Genomic DNA, 23,976 nt, shown 5'->3' with positions numbered 1-23,976 from the left:
GAACTCCTTTCTCCAAACCTAACTCTTCTCTTGAAATGCAAATTTATCCATTAGCATTCCTAATTCTGAGAGTGGAGGAGTCCTTACAACCTGCCCTAGCAGAAGAACCGGACTGCTTATCTCTCCCCTGATCTCCAGAAGAATTGTTAAGAGAAGTATCTGAGGAGGCTGGCTGGGAGAGCTGCGGGTGGAAATCGTGTTCTTTCATGCCACGATGACGAAAGCATTCTACAGACCCAAGTACAGGCGATTGTGGCGTGGTAAGATTTATTCGGGTGGAAATAGAAGGCTGCCCCTGGGTTTTCAGCGTCCCATCTCCATCTGTCCCGTCATGCAAAAAGCCCAATCTTGTCTTCATCAAGGCCAGTGTCCAAAGTTTCTGTTTCATATTAAAGCTTAGTCCTTTGGAGCCCTGGTTGGCTGGCTCAGTTCTTTGAAGCATCGTCCTGTACACCAAAAGAGGTTGAGGGTTTGATTCTGGTCAGGGCATCTACCTAAGTAGTGGGTTTGATCCCCAGTTGGGGCACCTATAAGAGGCAACCGATTTGTGGACAAAAAGAGGCCACATGCTAACCTGGCGAACCTAGGGAAGGCCTGTGTGTCGGCCTTGCAAACTCAGAGACCTAAAGTAACCACAAAAGATGGTCTGAAATTAAAACCTTTTCAATTAAAAAGCAGTCTATGGTGGGTAGTCACGTCCAGTATCTTCCCTGACAAAGATCAACTTCGATCTTAACTGAGCCTATTGTCGTTTGGCATCTATAACATACCTTTGGAATGTCAGGGTAACTGGTAACCTCCCTTTTTCCAGACCCCTCCGGGTGCAGACCACAGATTCTCTCGTTGTTATTGTTACCACGTTAATTGTTGCCTGTTAACTATCCTGCACCCACCTCAGTAAAAGAATGTGTCTATCATTTTACTCTTTACCCAACCCCAAAGGTCTCCCCACTTTGCTTTCTCCCACCTCCCTAATCTATCGCCAATGGATTTCATGTAACCCACTTACATCTCCTCCTGTGATGGTCATTTATAAAAATAGGTGAAAAACCATCATTCTCCGGAGCATTATCTCAATCCGTTGAGATTCTACTTCCTGGCATTTGTTGACAGTTTGGCTCAAATAAACTCACAAAAAGTCTTCACAGGTTTGAATGTTTCTTACGTTAATAGATTGATGTTTCTCTCTCACATCGATGTTTCTTCTCTCTCTCTCTCTCTCCCCCCCCCCTTCCTGTCTCTCTAAAATCAATAAACATATTCTTGGTTGAGGATTAAAAGAAAATAATTTTTTTTAAAAAAAGCTTAGCCCAGCAGGCATGGCTCAGTGGTTGAGCATTGACCTATTGTTGTAATGTACCCCGCGAATCACACAAGGACACCTCAAGAAGTCGAATTAAGGAGTCACATTTATTGCAAATCCGGGACTACAAGGGGGCATTTCGCTCTCCCAAATCTCGCAGTGCCCTCCCCAGCCCCAACACCAGACTTATATAGGCAAAGATCACAAAGGTATTGATTACATCCCAGGGTTTGGAATGAGGACCCTGGTTTGCACAAAGCAGTTACAGAACCTAGATTAAGCCAATTAGTTATCTACAAAGATTAAGTATAGTTTTGGGTCTTCGGACCACTGAGTTGACAGGGACACATTATCTGGAGCCCTCGGGTCTTGGGATAATTGTGCTGTCCTAGTTCCCAGGTACAGAGGAATGTGCTTTCTAAAACCAGTAAGATCACAATCAATGGGATATTCACATTACAATCAATAAGGCATTCAATCGAATGGGATGATTTGTATAATTCAGAAAATCAAAATAACTTTTCTATTGTTAAGCCAAACAGCAGGGTTAGAGTTAAACTACAGTTTCTACCTGAGATGATTGCTACCATACTTCACTATGAACCAGGAGGCCATGGTTCGATCCCTGTCAGGGCATATGCCTGGGTTATGGGCTGGATCCCCAGTGTGGGGTGTACAAGAGGCAACCAATCAATGCTTCTCTGTCATCATTGATGTTTCCATCTCTCCTTCTCCTTTCCTCTCTGAAATCAATAAAAATATATTAAAATAAATTTAAAAAATAAAAAAAGCTTAATCCTTTGGAGCTTGCATGGTCTGCCCTGAACCCCAGATAGCTGCTAGACCTGCATTGTTGCTATGGGGAAGACACAGGAACAAATGGGGTGAGCACGTATTACTGGAGATGGGGTTGCTCTTTGTTCCCTGGGATTATATTATCTCCAGCTTGGGAAGGATCAGGCACTTTTTCAAAATAACCAATCAACTTCCCAAGCTTTCCCCGGCTGGCGCTGGGTCTGCCTCTAACCAATCCATTCTTTCCCAGGCTAGATTGACAGGCCTCTATGGTTTCCATCTTGGCTCCTATTGTGCATGTCCAAAAGCCCTGTACCTTCATCGGGTTTCTACTGCATGTGTGACCAGGAGAGGAGTTTCCCCTCCTCCTCCCTCTGATAATCCTGTGCTGGGTCACCGGCACCCCTGGAAGGCTTTCCTGCTGCTTGGAGGTTAAGTCTCCTAGGCAGCAGTCCCCTGGAGTATGTGAATGAGCCTGTAAGTGCTATTGCTTCCTAGCAAGCATAATGGAATGCTTCCCAGTTTACTAAGCTTAATGTTTGATTCAGTTCTCCAGTTTATTAAGCTCAGTGTCTGATTGCCTTTCTTTATTAACATCTAGTTACCTACTGTAACAGGAGGAAGAGGAGGAGAGGTGACTGTCCCTGTTGACTTTAGGTTTTGTATTGTTTGTGTTTGTGATCAGCCTAAAGTTAATATGTCAAGAGTTCTAACTGCAGCTTCCAGACTAACAGGATAGGGATCTGGGAAAGTGCAGTTCCCCGCTCTGGCCTCTGTAAGAAATAAGGCGAGCCCCCCAAATTGTGGGGCCCTGGTAGAACACAAAACATACTGGGGAGCCAGGCAGCAAGGCAAACATCTTCACTCCTACATAGAAGGGAGCACGCGTGGTCTGGGAGCAGGTGCTCACGGAGCAGGCGGTCTGCTCGGCCTTTTAACCCTCACGCCCATGACCTGCCCCTCACCCTTGATTGGAGCTCAGGCGCACAGTCTTTCACGATTGGATAATTCAAAGGGAGGGGTTGGACTTCGCCGTTTCAAGATGGCAGCCCCCAAGGGGAGCTGCAAGTCATGCGGCCAACGTGGCGGCTGTCTAAACTGCCCTTTGACAGGAAAGATGACTTGTTTATTCTCACACCTCTATCTCCTTGTCTCTCACATGAGAAATAATCAAAACAGGATCCAATGATCCTTCTTTCCAGTCCCTCATTCTCCATTGCGTCCCCCACCATCGCACGACGAGTCCCACTGGTTCCCTGCGGCTCCCACCCCCGCGGCCACGAAGCCTCCTTTCCACCATTTACACAGGAGGCCGCTCCTTGGCCACGCCCTTAGCACCTGGGCAGGTGTGAGGTTCAGTTCATCCCCGCTGAGCTCACAGGTGCTGGAGGCCTAAAGACAGGGCAGTGCTCTCCTTACACCCCGTCCCCACCCTGCACTGCGGGGACATCGTGTCCTGCCACAGCTAAACATCCCGTGTGGCCCATGTTGCCGCTCCCCGGACCTTCCTCTGCCCGACGAGGCTGGAGGCTCTTGGGAAGCAGGGCGGGATTCTATTCATTGTGGATCCCTTTAGTTCCTAGTGCCAGTCCTGCACAGGCCGCCACCTGGTCCACATGGCACAGAGTGGAGGAAAGGTAGCCATCCAAATGCATGGCCCTCCTGGCATCCAGGAGTGGGGCCTACAGCTCCCCTCCTGGGATTTGGGTGGGCTCCGTGGCCACTGGACCAATAGGATCGGCAGGAGGAACGCAGTGCAAGCTCTGCTCCAGCCCCAGGAGGCGGGTCGCCTCTATTCCTGTCTCTTGGAAGAGTCCCTTGGAGCCCGGAGTTTCCATGCAAGAAGCCTGACCACTGTGAGGCTGCCACGCTGTGGGGAGCCCCACACCAGCCCTGTGGAGAGGCCGCATGGAGAGGGAGAGGCGCTCGCCCTGCAGTTCAAACTAGCCCAGCCCAGGGGTCAGGCATGTAGAAGAAGAGTCTGTGAGAGACTCTAACCCTGCCCCCATGAGTGCAGCTGTGTGTGTGGGACCCTGAGCAAGAACCACCCGCTGAGCCCAGCTGCCCAGAGCCATGAGCCTTCAAAACCCGTGGCCTTAAGCCATTAACGTCTGGGCTGATCGGTTACACCGAGCTCGCTGGAGCAGGTGGTTGGGAGAGAACTGAAAAAGCCTTTCCCTCTGGGGGGACGCATTGTCAAAAAGCACGCCCTCTTGGTGGGCAGTTTCACAGGAGGCTGGCTGGTGCCCATGTGGCATCTCTGTGCCAGGCAGCAGGTGCCCCATCCTCGAGCTGGAGGAGGCCCCGGCCAGGGTGCCCAGGGGCATGTGGAGCACGGGCTGGGGGCAGTGCCTGTGCGCAGCACACAAACCGCAACTGTCTGTGGCAGCCCTGAGGCGAGGCCTCCCCTGGAAGGAGGTAGGATCACCACATCTCCACTCCCTCCCTCCCCCCCCCCCGCCCCCGTCTTTCCTCTGCCAGCCTTTACTAGCTGCTGGGGAGTTTAGCCAAGCAGGGACCTGGAGGAAGGCACCTGGAGGCAGGTCTGGGTGCCAGGAGAGTGTGGAGGAGGGAGCCAGAGAGGGTGCCAACAAGGCTCTTCGGCCCACGGATCTGGACTTGACCCTACCTTCTAGGCACAGCTCTGTAGTCACGCTTGTCCAGCCTCGTTCAGCCTAATGTGAGCCTTTTTGAAGTTAATTTCTGGGATGATTAATAGGAGCACCGATCCAGAACCAGCCACTCGCCCCATCCTTCTGATCCTTGGCTGCCTCTGCTGGAAGCAGATGTGCCTCCCCGCCCTCCTCCCGCTGACTCCAGCCTACCTGGAGCCACCTGGCATTGCGGTCCTGCCTGCTCTGCCCAGACCTGAAAGGATCAGGGCGCTGCCTGTGGACCCGCCCTCTGTGGGACCCTCCCTGCCCTGGGCCCTGGGAGCTGCCCTCTATGGCATGCTTCCCCGGCTCCTCACTCACAGCTTCCAGTTGGGTTGGCCAATGGGGACACCATGGCAGGAGCCTGGAGAGCTTCGGTGGAAGGAGAGTGAGGCCTGGGAAAGACCCTGCTCCCAGTTCCTTCCTTCCACTGGGAGGCCTCTCAGGTGGCCCCTCCCACAGCTGCAGGAATTGCTGTGTCCTTCACACACACACACACACACACACACACACATACACACACACACACACACTCCCCGTACCCCTGGGCCCCAGCACCTAGGGCCTCATCTTGGTAACTTGTTCCCCTGTTACCTCCCTGGGGCCACCTGCTCTGCCAGGACCTTGCTGGTGAGGCATTAAAGGGAAAACACCTGGGGAGAAAGGCCTTGGTTCTCCCTCTGCCTCTAAAAAAACCCCTGAAAGATGTTGAGTAAGGGGTCTCCGGAGGGCGCGCCCAAAAGAGGGTCATCCATTGTATTCCATATCTTGGGGTCTGATGCGGGGAGAGGCAGCATGTGCCTCAGAGAGGAGAGACCTGGCCCCTCCTGCCTCCCTCACCAGGCGCCAATGATTTGTGATGACACATTTGGGCCCAGCATGCTGGCCACAAATTCCTGCCTGGCCGCAGTATTGAGAGGCCTTGGGAAGATGACCACACCTCTTCAAATCCCCACTTCCTCCTGTGCAATAATAATAATAATAATAATAATAATAATAATAATCTTACTAATAAAAGCCTAGGTCAGTGATGGTGAACCTATGACACGCATGTCAGAGGTGACACGCGAACTCATTTTTTTGGTTGATTTTTCTTTGTTAAATGGCATTTAAATATGTAAAATAAATATTAAAAATATAAGTCTTTGTTTTACTATGGTTGCAAATATCAAAAATTTCTATATGTGACACGGCACCAGAGTTAAGTTAGGGTTTTTCAAAATGCTGACACGCCGAGCTCAAAAGGTTCGCCATCACTGGCCTAGGTGGTCCTCATGCCGTCACGCTGTGATGCCCTTATGCCATCACAAGACGGTGCATCGGGGGAGTCCCACAGCCCCACGGGGCGCCTGCTTTGACGCTGTGTTCCCATGGGCGCCATCACAGACTCTGATAGGAGGGAGGAGGGAGCCAGATACCCAAACTCAGGACTTGGCAAATAGTGATATTAAAATATTTCTTCTAACTAATTCCCTTTCAATGTGCATGAATTCGTGCACTGGGCCACTAGTAATAATAACAATAAAGTACTAACACAATGCCACTGCACCGTGACATCGAGTATCTCCTTGACTAAACTACAGCCAGGTTCCTCTGGGCACTTTTTCGAGAGGCCTCCCCTTGGGCCTTGTCCTAAAGAACGCAATTTCAGCAAGAACCCTGACCAATCAGTCTAGCAGGACCCTCTGCATTCACTCCCTGGTCACCCTCCATATGGATTTGGGTCCCTCATCCCACCCCCTCCCCCAGGTGAGCCCAATCACCCAGCCTGCCCTCAGCAGGAACCCTGTCACGTCAGTTTAGCCAGAGTCCCCCTCCCCGGTGAGGATTCCTCTTAGTCATTTCCCACCACCGACCCCCACCTGCTCCTTGACTGTCAGTGTCCACAGGCCCACGTTGTTTTCGGAGTTGAGCCCCATCTCTCTCCCCTCTTGCAAAATCCGACTGCTGTGTCCCTGCGCCCATGTGACAGCCCTGAATGACGTCGGCCTCGCCATCTGTAACAAGTGTGAGGGATAATTTGTTCTCTAACAGCCATCCTTCACTCGGGTGGGAATGAAGTGGGAGAGTGGCGGCCCCAGCACAGTGCCCGACAAGGACAGGGGAAGCAGGGCGTCCTCCCCTCCCTTCTCGGGTGGGTGAACCTCCTGACTTTTGAGGGAGAGACCTCCATGGTCTGGACGCAAGAAGATGCTGCTCGCCTGGTCCTGGCCTCTCAGTCTGGCTCTCACCTGAGGAGAACGAGGCGAACTCCCTGGCTTCCCGAGTCCAGAGTCTGTCTTCACAGGACAGGTGAGGTGGGCTTTCCGGCTCCTGGGGACACTTTGGCAGGAGCCCAGGACAAAGGAGGGCAACAGTGGGGGGCAGCCAGCTTCCAAGGAGGCTGAGAAGGCTCCAGGGACAAGGAGGGGTTGGCCTGGCAGGCACGGTGGATATGTCAGGCCGGATGTCAGAGCCGGGGATGGAGGAACAGACAGTCACCTGGGCGGGGAGGAAGGACAGCTCAGGGGATTTGCTCAGCTCAGGACCCTGGGCCCAGCGCTCAGCTCTCAACTGGGCAGATTGTGCTTCCCCCAGGGGACACTTGGAAATGTTTGGTGACATTTTTGGTTGTCAATACGGGAGGTGGGGGTGGGGGGTGTACCATGGCGTCTAGTGGGTAGAGACCAGGGATGCTGCTCAACTTCCTACAACACAGAAGACCGCCCCCACCACCTGGCCCTAAATGTCATCTGTGTGGTGGATGTGAAACCCTGGGACAAAGGGCGCAGCTTCCTGACTCCTGCCCATCACTTTCTTTTCATCCAAGCAGTGGTGACACCAAGGATCGCTAACAAGCACCGGGCCCCTAAAGCCCCCCTTGAACATACAGCTAAGAAAGTCACAGGCGCGCAGGTGAACACAGCTGCAAGGCCAACTTCCCAGCCACCCAGGCCCCCTGTCTGCAGCCAGGTTGCTACCCATCTCTCTCCTCTAGAACGTCCCCACTGCACTCCAGGCCTCAGAGCCTTGCCCAGAGTCCCAGGTCAAATCCCTACGGCTCAGCCCTGCTGAGGAGTGGAGACTGTCCCTCTTGCCCTCCCCCAACTAGGTCACTGTGGGCAGAAGCCTGCACGGTCACTCTGTTCCCCTGTCTCCCTTCCGTGTCCAAGGCAATTGTAAGGACTCCAGGAGTGGGAGGGTCCGGTGCTTGTGGGTCACTTTCCGTCCCCCTTCTGCAGAGCTCCAGCACCGCCCCCCCCTCGCCTAACTGCTGAGCCACGCTGGCCGCTGAGGTGCAGATGCATCGCCTTCCGCCTTCCTCCACCGGAGGGCAGGGCAGGTGGCATGCGGTGGCAAGGGTTTTGCTCGCACTTCCCTCTCGAATTGGGTTCCAGGGAAGGAAGCAATCCCGGAGCCTCTTGCATCAGCCACCAGCCCGAAGGTGGGGGGTGGAGGCAGGGAGGCCATTGGAGCCACCACCTGGCTCTGGGTTCACTGAGCACAGAAATGAACATGCGCCCCGGGGCTTCTTTCTCAGGAGAACAGGCCTCACCTTCGTGCAAGGCTGCCCTTGTGCAGGCGGAGGCGAGGGTGGGGCCAGAGGCACCTGGAGCTGCTCTGACAGGTGCCCACCCTCACCTAGGCCCGTGAGTTACTGCTCCCGAAGAAAGAGCCGTGAGCAGGGGCGCTGGGAGCCGAGTGTGGCTCTCTGCCTGTTGCTATGATGCAACAGAGGTTCTGGAAGGGGTCACGGTGCTAAAATAAGGATACACAAACCAGGACACTCTGTGCCGCCAGGAATGACAAAGAGGCTGCACCGGGCCAGCTCTAATCCACTCTGGGCTTGTTTTCTAGCAGCGGGTGCTTGGCAGTGTGTGAAGACACTTCTGGTTGTCACAGCTTGGGAACGGGCTGCTACTGACAGCGAGTGGTTCCAGGTCAGGGAGGCTGCTCACTGTTCTACCATACACAGGACAGCCCTCCCAGCCCCACCCCACCCCACCCCACACGAAGAATTTTCCAGCCCCAAATGTCCAAAGCCAAGACTGAGAACCCTGGTTTAGCGGGAGTGCTATCATCCATTGCTCGTCTGCCATTGGCACGGAGGTGGGAAGTGGCGATCCCATGGTCTTGATGCCAGACGCCCCTTACCCCCCTGCCCCCCACAAATGAAAACAATTAGTCCCTTCACCTCCCTCACTGTCTCTGTGGGATCTTTGTACCTGTAGTCTCCGCCCGGCTAGCTCCGGGAGGGCCCAGGTTAAGGAGAAGGTGTTTGCACTTGGGCCACACGTCGTGCAACCGCAGGGTTTCTGCAAGATGGCGGTCTTATTTGGATTGATTTATTTTCTTGGGAATGGTGTTTATATGGCCAGGAGTTGAAATCTCACATGCCTCCACTGGCCAGCCCAGAAGAGGAACGAGTTGAGTGGGCAGGTGGAGGCGATGGTGGAGGCACCTCCAGTCACTGCAGACTGAGAGCCTTACATTGCCAGAAAGAAAAAGTCAGAAAGTTGTTTGCTTTTAAATGTGAAAATTTCCACTTTCTAAATGTTAATGCGAATTATTTGAAAATCCTGTGTGTGGGCAGGGGAGGGGTGGGGGGAGGAGCCTGTGGCGCCACACTGGTTCCCAGCTGTCCCTTGTGCAGCCTCTGCATCTTATAAGTACCGCGCGCTAACCGATTGCGCCACTGGAGCTCCGCCTCTGCATCTTGTTAGAAGTTCCTGGCTCCATAAGTGACTGTGACTGTGTCCTGCTCGAATGATAGCAACCCTCAGGTGCTCCAGTCCCTAGACTGTGGTGGGTTATACTAGCATCTGCCAGAGAAGGACACGGGAGGGGCTGGGGCAGGAGAGAGCGTGGCGTGCAGGGAGGGAGGGGAGAGACCCTGGAAGGAGTCCATGCTGGGCTTTTGGACCATGACCCAGACAGGCACCTCCCAACTGGCTTCCCTAAGGCACCCTTCCAGGAATCCCTTAAACCAGGGGTCCTCAAACTTTTTAAACAGGGGGCCAGTTCACTGTCCCTCAGACCGTTGAAGGGCCGGACTATAGTTTAAAAAAAAACTATGAACAAATTCCTATGCACACTGCACGTATCTTATTTTGAAGTAAAACAACAAAACGGGAACAAATACAATATTTGTATTTGCATGTGGCCCGGGGGGCCGTAGTTTGAGGACCCCTGCCTTAAACTATGGACCCCCAGGCTCCGCCCAAGATCTGCCAGACCAGAATTGTGCAGGTTTGACCAGGAACCTGTTTTTTGTTTGTTTGTGTTTTTTTTTTAGCAGTTTTTTAGTAATGTTCTATATCTTGATGGGGTTTGGGTTACTAAGTATATGTGTTTGTACAAACTCATTGAGTGATGCACTACAGACGATGAACTTTGTTGTGTGCAATTTTACAAAAAGAAAGAAAAAGGAAATGAAAGGAAAGGAAGGAAGGAAGGAAAGAAGGGAGGGAGGGAGAGAGAGAGAGAGAGAGAGAGGAAGGAGGAGGAGGAAGAGGAGGAGGAGGAGGAGGAGGAGGAGGAGGAGGAGGAGGAGGAGGAGAAAAGGGGACAGGGAAAGAAAGAAAAAAAGAGAGAAAGGAGGAAAAGGGGTAGGGAGAGAGAGAAGAGAAAACCGTAAAACAGTATTAAAACACAAGTGGGGCCTGAGCCTCCTGCTTCCGGTCCATTATGACTGATTTCCTAGGGGTTTCTCAAACCCAGGGCAATCCATGACTCCCTCAGCCGTTTTACCTCTTCTCGCTATTGTGCTCTTACTCTGTTTTTCTTCAGATTGACTCAGTTTACTTACTTAAAGGGAAAACCAGCCATTATTAGAAAGTAAGTGTAAAAACAAGTACAACATAAACACATATTACATTCTAGCAGGCTTTGGCGATTTGTGAACGGATAGGGACTCCAGGTCAGCTGACAGGAAAAATCACATGAGAGAGGCATTCCTGGCCCATCGGCCGCTAACTGGGACTTTCCCGAGACCACCGAAGGGCTGAGAAGGGGTTGATGAGGACGGAAGGTTCTCACTACATGGTTCAGTGTTTTTACACGCAGGGTCCTCAGATCCAAGTCACCTCTGGGGATCGCCTCTGCCCATGCTTTGGGGAGGATGCCTGCACCCACCACATGGCTCACCCGGCTGGAGGGTGGGCGAGGCTCACTTTCTCTCCGAGAGAGGCGGCGAGGAGTCTTGGGGAGGCAGACGGGGCCCGGTAGCAATGAAAGTGTGGTCAGACCAAAGGAAAGTCAGGCGACTCAGAGATTCCACTCCCAGGTACCTGCGCCAAAGAAATAAAAATGGCTGTTCAAATCAACACTATTTGTAATGGCCAAAGTGGCGACAACTCAAATGTCCATCTACTGATGATGGATGAGCAAAGCTCAGCATATGCATACAATGGCATATGACTCAGCCACGAAAGGAATGAAGCTCTGACACACACATGGATGAACTTGAAAACATTATGCTGAGTGAAAGAAGCCAGACACAAAGGACCACAGCGCGTTGATTCCATGTCTATAAAATGCCCAGAATAGGCAAATCCATAGAGACAGAAAGGAGATGAGTATTTGCAAGGGGCTGGAAGGGGCTGGACTGCTAATGGCTGCGAGATTTCCTTTCTGGGTGATGAAATGTCCTGGTTAAATAGAAGTGGTGGGTGCACAACATCGTGAATGCTCTAGATGCCACTGACTTGCACACTTTAAAATGGTTTATGATGTGTTACATGAATTACGTCTCAATTTAAAATATTTTTAAAAATAAAAATGCTTTTTAAAAGGAACTCTTGAAGAGAAGGGACCAAGATGGTGTAATGCCTGAAGCTGAGCTCAGAAAACTGAGCGATGAGAAGGTGGAACTCTGAGCAACAGGTACTGAAATCCCTTTTTCAGATGAAAACCGTCTGTGCTTGACAAAGTGCACTGGTCCGGGGACATGGGATGTGGACACAGTCAGGAAACAGAGGGGCCCTGAGGTGCAGGGCACTGCACTTGGTGGAGAAAACCCCTCCTGTGTCCCCTCTTGCCCTGACCCTGGCCCCCAGCCCCGAGGATGTGGATGAGAGCCCGGGGACCAGGACTTTTTGCCACTTCCCACTCTTTCCTTGTCTGACCAGCAGCGTCACTCCAGCTCTGTGGCCCACGTAGTGAAGAAACAGTGGGCAGAGGTCAGTGAGTCTCCAACCACAATGATGTGTCTGAAATCATCGTCTAGAAGACTCACAGACGCCTGCAAAACCCGCCTGATATCAGTGAAGTGACAGCCATCTGCTGCATCATCTGAATATCAGAGCTCACTTAATCCTCTTGCCGGTCCGGATATTACCCAATTGGAAATAGTCACCCACATGGAACAGATGAAACAAGGAGGAGGCCCAGGCCCCACAGGGTCTGGGGCTGCCCTGGCCAAGGTTGGATTCAGCAGGGCTTTTCAGGGCTCAAGACTGACCTAGGGCTCCCCAGCGAGTGGACAGGAGAACAGACATGCAGGGAGCTGGTGACAAATAGGAGTTATAGTCCTCTGCTGTGGGAAGACCAGTGTCCCTGACAAACTTTCCTCCACCCAGAAACTCAGACCTTATGTGGACATGGAGTGTTTGCAGATGTAATTAGTTAGGTTTAGATGAGGTCTTTCTGGATTAGGGAGTCCCTAAATTCAGTGGCTGGTGTCCTCATATTGAGAGAGATGGCTGTGTGAGGACTGAAGCAGGGGTTGGAGTAAGGTGGCCACAAGCCGAGGAACGCCGGAAGCACGCAGGAGCCGCAAGAGGCAAAGGACCCTCCCCTAGAACCTTCGGGAGGAACATGGCCCGGTGACGCCTTGACTTCAGACTCCTGGACATTTCTGTTGCTGTAAGCCCCGGGGCGTGGACATGAATGCACTCCTGCCCCCAGACCTGCCTGTGGATACCCGGCGTCCTCAGGCTGTGGCATCTCTCATAGGCCTTTTGGCTGATGCTGAGAACTGCTCCAGGTTCACCACAGCTTCCTCCAGCCCATCTCTCACATCCCCATGGGAACACCAGGTGTTTCCCCCCACTCCCCCTCCCCCATAGTGGCCACAGCCTGGCCCTTAAGCTTGCCCAGCTGTGACGGGGACTCTCAGTACTGGGGAAAGGCTGAGGGCAGGCCCGTCTGAGCACAGCCCCTCACAGAAAATGCAGGATGGCCAGGCCCACCTGCTTCAGGGGGATCAGAGAAAGGTCCGAAGTGGCCTAACTGCCCATGTCCACACTGAGCAGTGAGAGCATGGACAGGATTCAGAGGACCAGGAAGGTGCGGGAAGGCACCCTCCAACACGAAGAGGCGCCAGGGCCAGGGGGAGTGAGTTTTCCAGAATCTAGTGAGGAGGACTGCTATAGGAGTGTCCTGGGGCTGCCATAACAACGTGCCATAGATGGGGTGGCTTTAAATAACAGACATTACCACCGTCCCAGTTCTGGAGGCCAGAAGTCCAAAGTCAAGGTGTCAGCAGGGCTGTGCTACTTTCCAAGGCTCTAGGGGAGGACCCTCCCTCCCTCCTCCAGCTCCCAGAGCCTCCAGGCATTCCTGGGCTTGTGGCCACATCACTCCAATCTCTGCCTCTGTCATCACATAGCATCCATGTGTCTATGTCTCAAATCCCCCTTTTCTTTTTTTAAAAAATATGGTTTGTTGATTTTAGAGACTGAGGAAGGGAGAAAGATAGATAGAAACATCCATCAGCTGCTTCCTGCACACCCCTACCTACTGGGGATGGAGCCCAAAACCTGGGCATGTACCCTGACAGGGAATTGAACCAGTGACCTCTTGGTTCATGGGTCGACACTCAACCACTGGGCCACACCAGCGGGTGAGTCCCCCTCATCTTATAAGGACATTTGACATTGGATTTAGAGCCCACCTACGTGAGTATGACCTCATCTTAACTTGATGACATTAGATAAGGTCACATCTATAGGTACTAGGGATTAGGACGAGGCCATATTTTTAATTAATTAACTTAAATGTTGGGTTTATTTTTCTTTAATATGTGTGTGTGTGTTTTTATTTTAGAGAGAGGAAGGGAGAGGATGAGTGAGAGAAACAGCAATCAGCTGCCTCCTGCACACCCCTCGCTGGGGATCAAGCCCCATAATCCAGGCATGTGTCTGGACTGAGGAATCAAACCAGCAACCTCTTGGTGCATAGGACAATGCTCAACCAACTGAGCCACAGCAGCCAGGGGGGACGAGGCTGTATTTTTGGAGGACACAGTTCAGCTCATGACAGCAGTGAGGAGCATGGCCACCCGAAAGCTGGGGGCAGAGCAGTGGAGTATGGACTCCCTTTCTCTTCCTCCTTTGGAGCCTCCCACCCCAGCCCCCCCCCCCCCCCCGGGAGCCGTAGGACAGCTTTTGAGAGGGCAATGAAGGGAAGGGGAAACCCCCTCACACCAACCCCCTCTGGAGCCACCATGAACCAGCTCTCTCCTCTAACACCCAGCCCATCCTTGTATTTATCCTGGAGATGAAACAGGGAAGACCTGGACTAGATACGTTTGTCTGTGATGAACGATGTGAGGATGCTTCAGGGGGATCAGAGAAAGGTCTGGGGTGGCCTAACTGCACACCTGATCTGTGGCCAACCCCAAGTGGCTGAGAGGTGGCAGGTGAAGGGAGACTTGGGGCAAAGCAAAATTCCCACCTGAGCCTGCTCTGCCCACACCACTGGGAGCTCGCAGGATGGGAAGCAGGACCTGGAGCCTGAGGGAGTGGGTTCTAAGTACGACAGAAAGCAGCACAGTGTGAGTGACTGCAACTGGTCCTAGAGCAGTGAGGAACAATGCCCCCAGCTGTGGGGCCCGACACCCTCTGACCATGGGAGATGGTCCAGGATGGCCCAGGCCCACCTCAGGGTGACCTAGACCACGGGTTCTGTCTGGGTGTGTGGTTCTGTAATTAAGTGACCTAATTGGTACTAATCCAGAAATGGAAGCTGCTGGAATATTATTTGGATGCAAAGGTAAGCCGGGTGCCTCAAAGTTTCTGTTACTCTTCATCCATGTGGTGGCCCCATGAGGTCACCCTCATGTTGGGAGGACACAGAGGCTCAGAGGCTCAATGTCGGGGCTGAGAGCCATGATTAGCCTGGCTCAGCGCCCCTCCTCAGCCTCCTCCCCCGCTCTCTCCTTGGGATGTTCCTCTGGAGGTGGGGTTGGGGAGCCGAGAAGGGAGGCCCCCCACATCAGGATCCCCAGGGCCCCACTGGACCTGTCTGCTTTACTCACCGCTTCACATGAGCTGTTGTTTGCAGGGGGGGTCATTTGGCTCCAAAGTTTAAAGACTCTGGTTTAGATGGAGGCCCTTGTAGGTTCCTGAGGTCCCAGCTTCACCCCTACCCCCAACGCACAAGCACATGGTTTGGTTCGAGGGTTTGGGACCCTCTTGCTGGTGGGTATTTTACAAAATGCCAGGATTTCTGCCTTGGAAATGTTCACACTGGGAGAGAGGAGAGGTCGATGCCAGCAAGGAGTGCCATGGAGTCTCTAGTGGGTCTAATGGTGTCCTCCCCAGCAAAAAATAACTCATATCCCCCCTGAACCTCAGAACGTGACCTTATTCAGAAGTAGGGACCTTGCAGATGTAATTAAGGTAAGGATCAAGAGGAGGGCATCCTGGATGAGGGTGGGCCCTAAATCCAGCGAGTGTCCTTAAGAGAAGAGAAGGGGAAACACGCACAGACAAGGGGAGAGGCCTTGTGAAGACACAGACAGAAACTGGAGTGATGTGGCCTCGAGCCAAGGGGCCCTGGAGCCCCCAGGAGCTGGAAGAGCTGCCCCGAGAGCCTCCAGAGAGAGCGCAGCCCTGTCCACACCTTGATCCCAGACTTCTGCCTCCAGAACTGTGAGAGGATAGATATCTGCTGTTTAAGCCCCACTGTCTGTGGTCCTTTGTTACAGCAGCACAGGACGCTGACACAGAAACCTTTAGAACGTATATGCTGTTTTCACTGAGAGTAAAAATACCAAATCTTAAGATGGTCACAGTGATGTGGCCTCATCGCTTAAGAAAACCCTGAGTGCGGCCCCGAGAGGAGCAGACTCTTCTGGGCAAGGGTTTGCCTCCAGAGCTTCCTCCTGGAGGGCCCACCACACACGAAGCAAAATGCCACCCCCTCAGACTCCCCTCAAGCAAAGGGTCCGCTTATAATGAATTCATTCAGCAGCCTTTCCGTTAGGCCAACTCCACCCACAGCCACGTGAGGGGGAGGCCCTGGACATCCTGGTTCAAGATGTAGCCAAGGCCCCATTGCAATAAAGAGGGTGTTTATAAGCAACATAGTCCTGAATGTTCTTGCTGTACATAAAATATGGCATTATTTTCGCATCTTCTCGTAGGAAACACTTAAACATTTTGCAATAGCTTGAATCCAAACTTATAGCTTTCATCAGCCCCAATGTCCATGCATTGACATCATCCCCTGAGTATCCCCCACACCGGGGATCAAGCAAATGTCCAGTAAGTTCCCATGGGAAGGCAGCTCTTTGTCCCCCTCTCTGCCCTCCCGCAACCCCCCCTTCTCCCCACACACAGGCCCGCTGGGCAGCAAAGCCGAGTGCTGACTCATCCGCCCGTGAGGAGGCCTCCAGGGATGAGAAGTGGTGGATTAGCCGCTGACATTTCACAGGAGCAAGAGGCAGCAGAACCAGGTGATGAATGAGTTGAGGAAACATGGGGAAAAGGACAATGAATCCAGGAGAAAATCACGTTTCGTGCCTCTGGTGCTGGGAGTGTCCCTTTGCCAGGGATCCTTCTCTTGCGTATCTCTGTCTGCCCCTGGGGGTGGCTGCCAGGCCTGTCAGGGCAGAAACATTGATTCCATGATGAAACCTCAGACTTGAGCCATCTTGGTGTGAAAGTTATGGGGCTAGAGAGTTTTCTATAATTTGAGACCTTGACTAACACCCAACCCTCTTCTCTCTCTCTCTTTTTTTTTTATTAAATATATTTATTGATTTTTTTACAGAGAGGAAGGGAGAGGGACAGAGAGTTAGAAACATCGATGAGAGAGAAACATCAATCAGCTGCCTCCTGCACACCTCCTACTAGGGATGTGCCCACAACCAAGGTACATGCCCTTGACCAGAATCGAACCTGGGACCTTTCAGTCCGCAGGTCGATGCTCTATCCACTGAGCTAAACCAGTTAGGGCCCAACCCTCTTCTCTTTTGCACCAATCCTAGACTCCAGGCTGCAGAACCGTATAGTCATCTAACCAACAGTTGTGGCTGAAGGGAACGCTTGAATCTGGTCTGCAATCATCCAACCAAACTCCGTGCTGCATCCCAGTTCTTAAAACCCACTGTGTCACCACCATTTCAATCCAAGCTAGCACCATATATCCCCACCCCAAGAGCCCCCAAAGGTCGGGGACATATCCTGAGTGTCCACAGCTTGATGGAATGTCATAGTGGCCACTGCCAGGGAACCAGCACCAGAACACAATCAGCATGACGCAGAAGGCCCCTTGGGAACTCACCTCAGTCAGAACTCCTCTTCAAGCATATATTGGATTGAATGGCACACCCCCAAAATTCACATGCCCTGGAACCTCAGAATGTCACCTTATTTGGTAATGGGGTCTTTGCAGACGTAACCAAGAAGAGATGAGGTTGTGATGGAGTGGGGTGGGCCCTAAATCCAATGACTATGTCCTCCTAAGGGCAGGGAGACTTGGACACAGACACACAGAGGAAAGGCCGTGTGAGGACAGAGGCCGAGACCGGAGCGATGCAGCCACAAGCCAAGCCTTGCATAGAGCCGCAGAAGCTGGTAGAGGCAGGAAGGCTCCTCCCCGAGAGCCTCAGGAGGCATCCAGGCCTGCCCAAGCCTTGATCTCAAACTTCTGGTCTCTGAACTGTGAGGGGATAAATGTCTGTTGTTCAAGACTCAATTTGGTCCTAGCCGGGTTGGCTCAGCGGATAGAGTGTTGGCCTGCGGACCAAAGGGTCCCGGGTTCAATTTCAGTCAAGATCACATACTTAGGTTACAGGCTCCTCCCCAGCCCGGGCCCTGGTCAGGGTGGGTGCAAGAGGCAACCAGTTGATGTGTTTCTCTCTCATTGATGTTTCTCTCTGTCTTTCCCTCTCTCTTCCACTCTCTCTAAAAATCAATGGAAAAATATCCTCGGGTGAGATTTAAAAAAAAAAAAAAAGACCCAATTTGTGCTAAATTGTTACAGCAGCCCCACTACCACCTGCTGTGTCACTCCACAGGTGTCCCCAGTGTTTTTGCTTTCTGGGAAGGTCATACAGCAGGCAGCCCTTGTACAGGCTTCTCTCAGCCAACACGAGGTCTGTGGCACTCCTCCACATGGCGTTGCATGCGTAGCCTCGTCATTCTCATCACTGATCACTATCCCAGCATGTGACCACAGCGCAGTTTCTCCTTTCTACAACTTATGAACGTCTGGGTAGCTCCTGACTTGGGCTGTTGTGAGCAGCATGACTGTGCATATTCTCAGTGTTCTGGGATGTGGGTGCACATATATTTCAGTTGGCTCCAACCCCAAAGTGGAATTGCTGAGTCCACTCACTGGATCTAATAAATGCTGCCTGACCGTTTCCAAAGGGGTTATGTAGCCGTGGAAATAGGATTCTTCCATGGAGTCATAGTTTCCTGTGACGTTTTGAGAAAAGCTTTCAGGGACCCACGCATAGGAGGACATGAGCAATTGTGGTCAGGATCTACGGAGCAAAGACAGAGGACTGCCCCCAGGTGCCCAGTGTCACATCCAGGCCAGGTGGCTCAGCTCTGTCCTGCTGTAGGAGTCCAGCCTCTGGGGCCACAAGCCCACACACGTGCTCACCAGGCCCAGGAGGGCCAGGACCCAGAGATGCACAACTTCTCTGTGTCTCATTTCCCCACCTGCACATCCATCGCCAAGGTCTGCGCTTGGGCCCAGACGCAGCTACTGAGCGTGTGAACGAACAACGGAGGGAATGGCGGGCAAAGGAAGCTTTTTATTAAGCTTTGAGTGCATCTCCTTGGGCTTGGGAAGGGACAAGCTTTCTTTCAAACTCACCAATCTCTTTCCTGGCTCTTGGAGGGCTTGTGCTGGGCCCTCCCCCTAACCAATCCCTTTTCTGTATCTTCTGGCTTTTGGGGTCCCTTATCCAATCCGATCCTTTTCACAGGCTAGGCACCTTTAAGGTCACCATCTTGGCTCCTACTGCGTGCATGCCTCAAAGTTTTGCCTCATCAGGTGGTTTCTATTGGGCATGCAGTTACCTCCCTCTATGCCATCTTGGTTTCTATTGTGCATGTGCTTAAAGGAATTTCCCCCACTGTTTTATCCCTCCCTATGTTATCCCTACTACCAGGCAGGTGTCCCTGGGAGATAGGAAGATAGGAAACGATGCTCCCTGCCTGCTCTGCTCGGGGATAGCGTCCCTCAGCAGAGGATGCAGCAGTTCTCAGGGAGCCCGCGATGCTGCAACTTCCTAGTGAATCTGTCTGAATGTTCGATTCAGCTCCCTGATAGGTTAGGCTTAATGTCTAATTACATTTGCTGCCTTCCTTTATTAATACTAACTAGGTACCTATGCTAACGATTGAACTCTGAAAACTCAGAACTGTTACTATTGGACACCTCATGTTCTCTTGGCCATACACCGAGCACAATTAGAGAGACTGGGATGAGAGAGGGCAGGGCATTGAGAAACTGGGTGACCCAGGGGAGATTTATCCGAATGGAGTTTTGCCACCTGCAAGGTTCTGAAAAATATGCACGGAGCTGGATTGAACTGGTCCAGGTTGTGGAGATGAAAGAGTTTATTTCTTTTCTCCTAGAAGAATAAATGATTGCCCACCACACCCTGAGTTGCAGGCTTCGAGGCTTTGGCAGAAACAAGCTCTGTTATCTGTGAGGTTCTTCATGGTGGCCCTGAGCACCTCATTGTGATGAGAGATATGTGTTCCTTGAGGAGACACACAGAGAAAGCAGGAGTGGACCACTGGCGACAGGAGGCCGGGTGCCAGCCCAGCGTCGGGAACTGCGGGCCATGGGGGACGGGATTGGACACCCTGTTTTACCAGCCCCATGTTCCCAGGTTTCCTCCAACTTCTGATGTGACCTCTGTACAGGGGTTCCAGTGAGGACAGAGAGGAGAGAGACCCACCCCCTTTCTCCGGAGGCCTGGAGAGGTGCCTGCATGGCCTCTCTTGGGTGGGGAGGGCTGTCAGGAAGCAGATTCTGAAGCAGAGATGTGATGGGGGCTTCCTGGGGTGGCCCTGAGGGACCACAGCCGTGAGGGAGGTGGCACTGTGCAGAGGAGATCTTCGGCTGCATGTGGTCACAACTGAGGCTTCAGGCAACCTCACCCCCAGGAGCTCTGGGGCGAGAGGGCTCCAAGAATTGTCTTAAACTGGGGTGAAGGGGCCTCCACACACCAGTCATCATTAGATGCTGGCACCCCACAGAAAGGGGGTTAGCTATGGGCAAGGGGAAGTCCGGGAGGGCCACCGGGCTGGCCAGGCCCAGTCCTGATGGGGCAGCTGGGCTGCACCTAACAGGGCTCATTCCAGTGGCCTGGACAGAGCCAGGGCCTCCACCTGTCATCCTGAGCAGCTCCTGGAGGGGACATGAGCTTTCTCAGCCATGATGATGACACTTATCTCAGTGTCCTAGGCACAGATGTCATACTCAAAGCCACGCTGGGAATCTTGGTGCATGACAACTCTTTCCTTCACCCCCTGGCCTCCAGCAGGGCAGGTGGGCTGAAGGAGCTCGAGTAATCTCTGCAGCTGAAGATCCAGAAGGTCAGAGTGCTTCCGGTGACCTCTCCTGGGGCTGCCCTGGGCTCTGAGCCTTGTGTGTCAGCCTTTTTGTCAGCTGCAGCCAGGGCAGTATAGTGGTATCAGGCCTCACGCTGAAAGAACACATCTCTTCCAGGAGCTTCCCCCAGGGCTCAGCAAATGTTCCTCAGGGCTCACTGAGCCTTGTACCTGCAGCTGATAAAGCAGAGCTGCTAAGAGGCGTGCATTTGCCTGTGAGCCAATCTCCACCCTCGCAGCAGGCAATGGGCCCAGGGTTTCGAGAGAAAGACGGATTCTGGAGTGAAGATGGGTGTGCTTGGTGTGGAGTGACTTCCCTGCACCCTTACCCACCTGGAAGACGGATGGGTCCTCCTGCCATACTCACTTCACGGGTGGGAGAACTGAGGCTTAGACAGGGAGCAACTTGCTCACATTCTCATGGCTGGAGGGTGGTGGGCTGAGATTTCACACAGAAAAGCCAATAGGTGACTCACAGCATTCTATAAACCTCGAGGGGGCGGAGGAGTCCCGTGCTCCCCGTGCCCAGAGAGAGGGGGGCTCTGCAGCCCAGAGCAGGCACAGTGCCTACTGCAGGGGGAACAGGGAAAGAGTGGCCAATGAAGAAACAGCATGTGCAAAGGGCCTGCGGGTGTGTCCCAGGCATGGAATGTTCTAACATCTAAAAGAAGGCAGAAGGAAGAAGAGGGTGGCTCAGTGAGGGCTGGTACAGCAGCTGGAAGCAAACATGCAAAGTCCTGGGAACATTTAAGGAGGTGGATCTTTGCCTCAAAAGCAACAGCCATCGCGTTATGTCCTTCAAACGTTTGCTCCTGGCACCTTGTTCGTGTTTTTTCAAGTCCAGCCTAGAAACGGTGGACAAACAGGGCTGAGGACAGACAAACAGCAATTCATTCATTGGCCTCTGTGGGTGACCTTCCAGTGACCCCGTGGCTCACCTACCAGCCTGAATGTGCCTTCCCATCGCCGCCAGCCTTTCTGTCTTTTGGGAGCAATGAGTTGTGAAACCTTACCTTTCTACATACAACCCACACGTGGGCTGCAATTTTCTGGATCTGCCCATGGAACAAATCCCACAACCCCCACTCCCCAAAGAAAATCCAGGCCAGCCTGACAGGTATTTCTAGAGGGCCACTGGCCCGGGGGATCATTGCCTCCTTTTGTAAACTCACACATGGTCCTTCCATGAATCCATTCTGGTTGCTTCCCTGGCCGGAAACACCCCAGGTGGCGCGGCACATGGTCTCGTCCTTCCCTTCGCAAAGAGCAGCTACAGAGGCTCCTGTCCGGGGCCTCCTGCCTTCCATAGGGGGTGGCATTTCTAGTTCTTTCTGTCCCCTAGAATGTAACTTGTCCAAGCCCAGTGCTTAAGCTCATACAGGCACTTCATTATTGTCCCCCAGTGCTCTGCACCCTTCTGAACAGGCCACAGGACCAGGGACTGTGAAGAGAGCTGGGAACCGGGGCAGGGGGCAGGGGGCGTATCATGATCTATTCTAAAATATGTACTTAATGAAAACAACAAGGTCATCCTCTTTGATAAAGAAGGCAAAATTTGAACAGGAGTTCAGGCTTTGCACTCTTTTTATCTCATCCATTGCTCACAGTCTTGCCTGGGACTGAGAACCTTTCTGTCCCTCTCTCTGGGCCTCATTTTCTCCATCTATACAACAAAGGTCTGGCCCTGATGATCCTGGTGCAGCCATGTGATCCCAGTTTGAGATTCTAACTCATGGTTGCCTGGAGACACACCTTGTCCTTTGGCAGTCACATGGAATCTGTGAGTGAGCCTCCAGGAGCAGTGCAGTCAGGGCCGGCCAGTCACTCAGCAGGAGCCCAGGGCAGCGAGGTGGGGCCCTGGGTGTGGAGCCCCGAAGGCCATTCCAGAGGGGGCTCCAGAGCTCTCTCCTCTGGGGTGACCCCTGGCACTCCCTCTCAGGGAGGCCTCATCAAGATGGGAGCAGAGGCGCAGAATCAATGAGTCTGGACTTCGGTGAATTCACACATTTGGGTTTCCTGGTTTCTCAGAGGCATCCGGGCCCAAAAACCTCTTGCAACTTGGACTTGAGGCTCCAACTGCCAGAGAGGCAGGTAACTCCCAGGGCCTGTGAATGCCCCCATGCTGGCCCAAGTTCCCCACCAGCCTGGGAGTCTGACCACACCAGAGAGTTCCTGGCCCCTCTCCCACCTTCCCCACACCTGGGACTCCGGTTCTCAGTATGGCTCCTGATAAGCCAGGGGTCCCAGGCAAAGTCAGACCAACGCCCAAGGCTGGAGAGGAAGGGACGGCGACACCCATCTTCAGGTGGGCGTGCCTGCAGGGCACCTGGGAAAAACACAGCGAGATCAGGACAAAGGCCAGGCAGCCAAACAGCTAGCGCATACTTTCAGACACCCACGTAGAAGAGTGCGTAAGTCTTATGTGCACAGCGCAATGAATTCCCACCCGCCTAGATCACATTTCAGGACAGCGCCAGCATCCCAGAGAGCCTGCTGATATCTAAGAGCCAATTTTAAAAGTATGTTTTGTTTCTGAATGCGTGAATCACCCACCTGATTTAAATTCAAAGGGAACAAAAGGTTACAAGGTGAACACACTTTCCCTGCCCCAGGTACTCAGATCCCTGCTCAGCTCACCTAACTACCGAGGCTGCGGTCAGCAGGAGGTCCTGGGGACAGAGGAAAGCAAGGCCGGGCTCTCCACATCCACGGCCCCGCTGAAGGCTGTTCGTCAGTGGAGGGGTTGCAAGTGGCTGGAGTGGGGGCAGCGTGCTCAGGGACAGCAGAATAAACCCACGTTCATTAGATGGTGCTGGACTTCACCGCACCCCGCCATCCTGGACAAGAGTGGAGGCTGAGAGCCCCTCCCTCATGTTCTGGGTCGAGCTCACCGCAGAGAAGCCCCTCCCTCTACCACTGCAGGACACTCACCTTCCCTCTGCGCCTCAGCAGTGATGAGCTCAACCACCTGTCCCCACCGATCTATCAAAACAAACTCTGGTTTGGCTTCTCTCCTTCCCATACCCGTGAACTTGGTCCCCTCAGCCTGAGCCAGCAGATAGCCCCTCCTGGAGCAGGCTGGCCTGGGAGAAAACCTCTACCCACCCCCCATCCTGTTCATTGCCCGGAGAAGAGAGACCTTCGCCAGCCCCTGAGATGCTGCACATCTTGCATATCTCACGTCAGAGCATTGTTCTCCCAATGTTGATGGCCCATCCCCTCTGCAATAATCCTTTCCAATAAGTCTCTCCTTGCTCCGTCCAGATTTGGTTTACATTTGACCATTCCCTCCCTGTGGAATTCGCAGCCTAACTCAGGGACTAAGCCGAGCCCAGAAATACCAGTAAAACAGGAGCAGCTCCCATGGAACAAGTGGGAACTCCAGGCCTCGCTCCGTGGCTCTGTGAGAGGGAGGCAGGGCTGTCCCAGGAGAAAT

This window comes from Myotis daubentonii, chromosome 15 (genome assembly GCF_963259705.1).
Source record: "Myotis daubentonii chromosome 15, mMyoDau2.1, whole genome shotgun sequence".
Lineage (NCBI taxonomy): Eukaryota > Metazoa > Chordata > Mammalia > Chiroptera > Vespertilionidae > Myotis > Myotis daubentonii.
The sequence above is the reverse complement of the archived record's forward strand: the minus strand, read 5'-3'. Positions refer to the sequence as shown.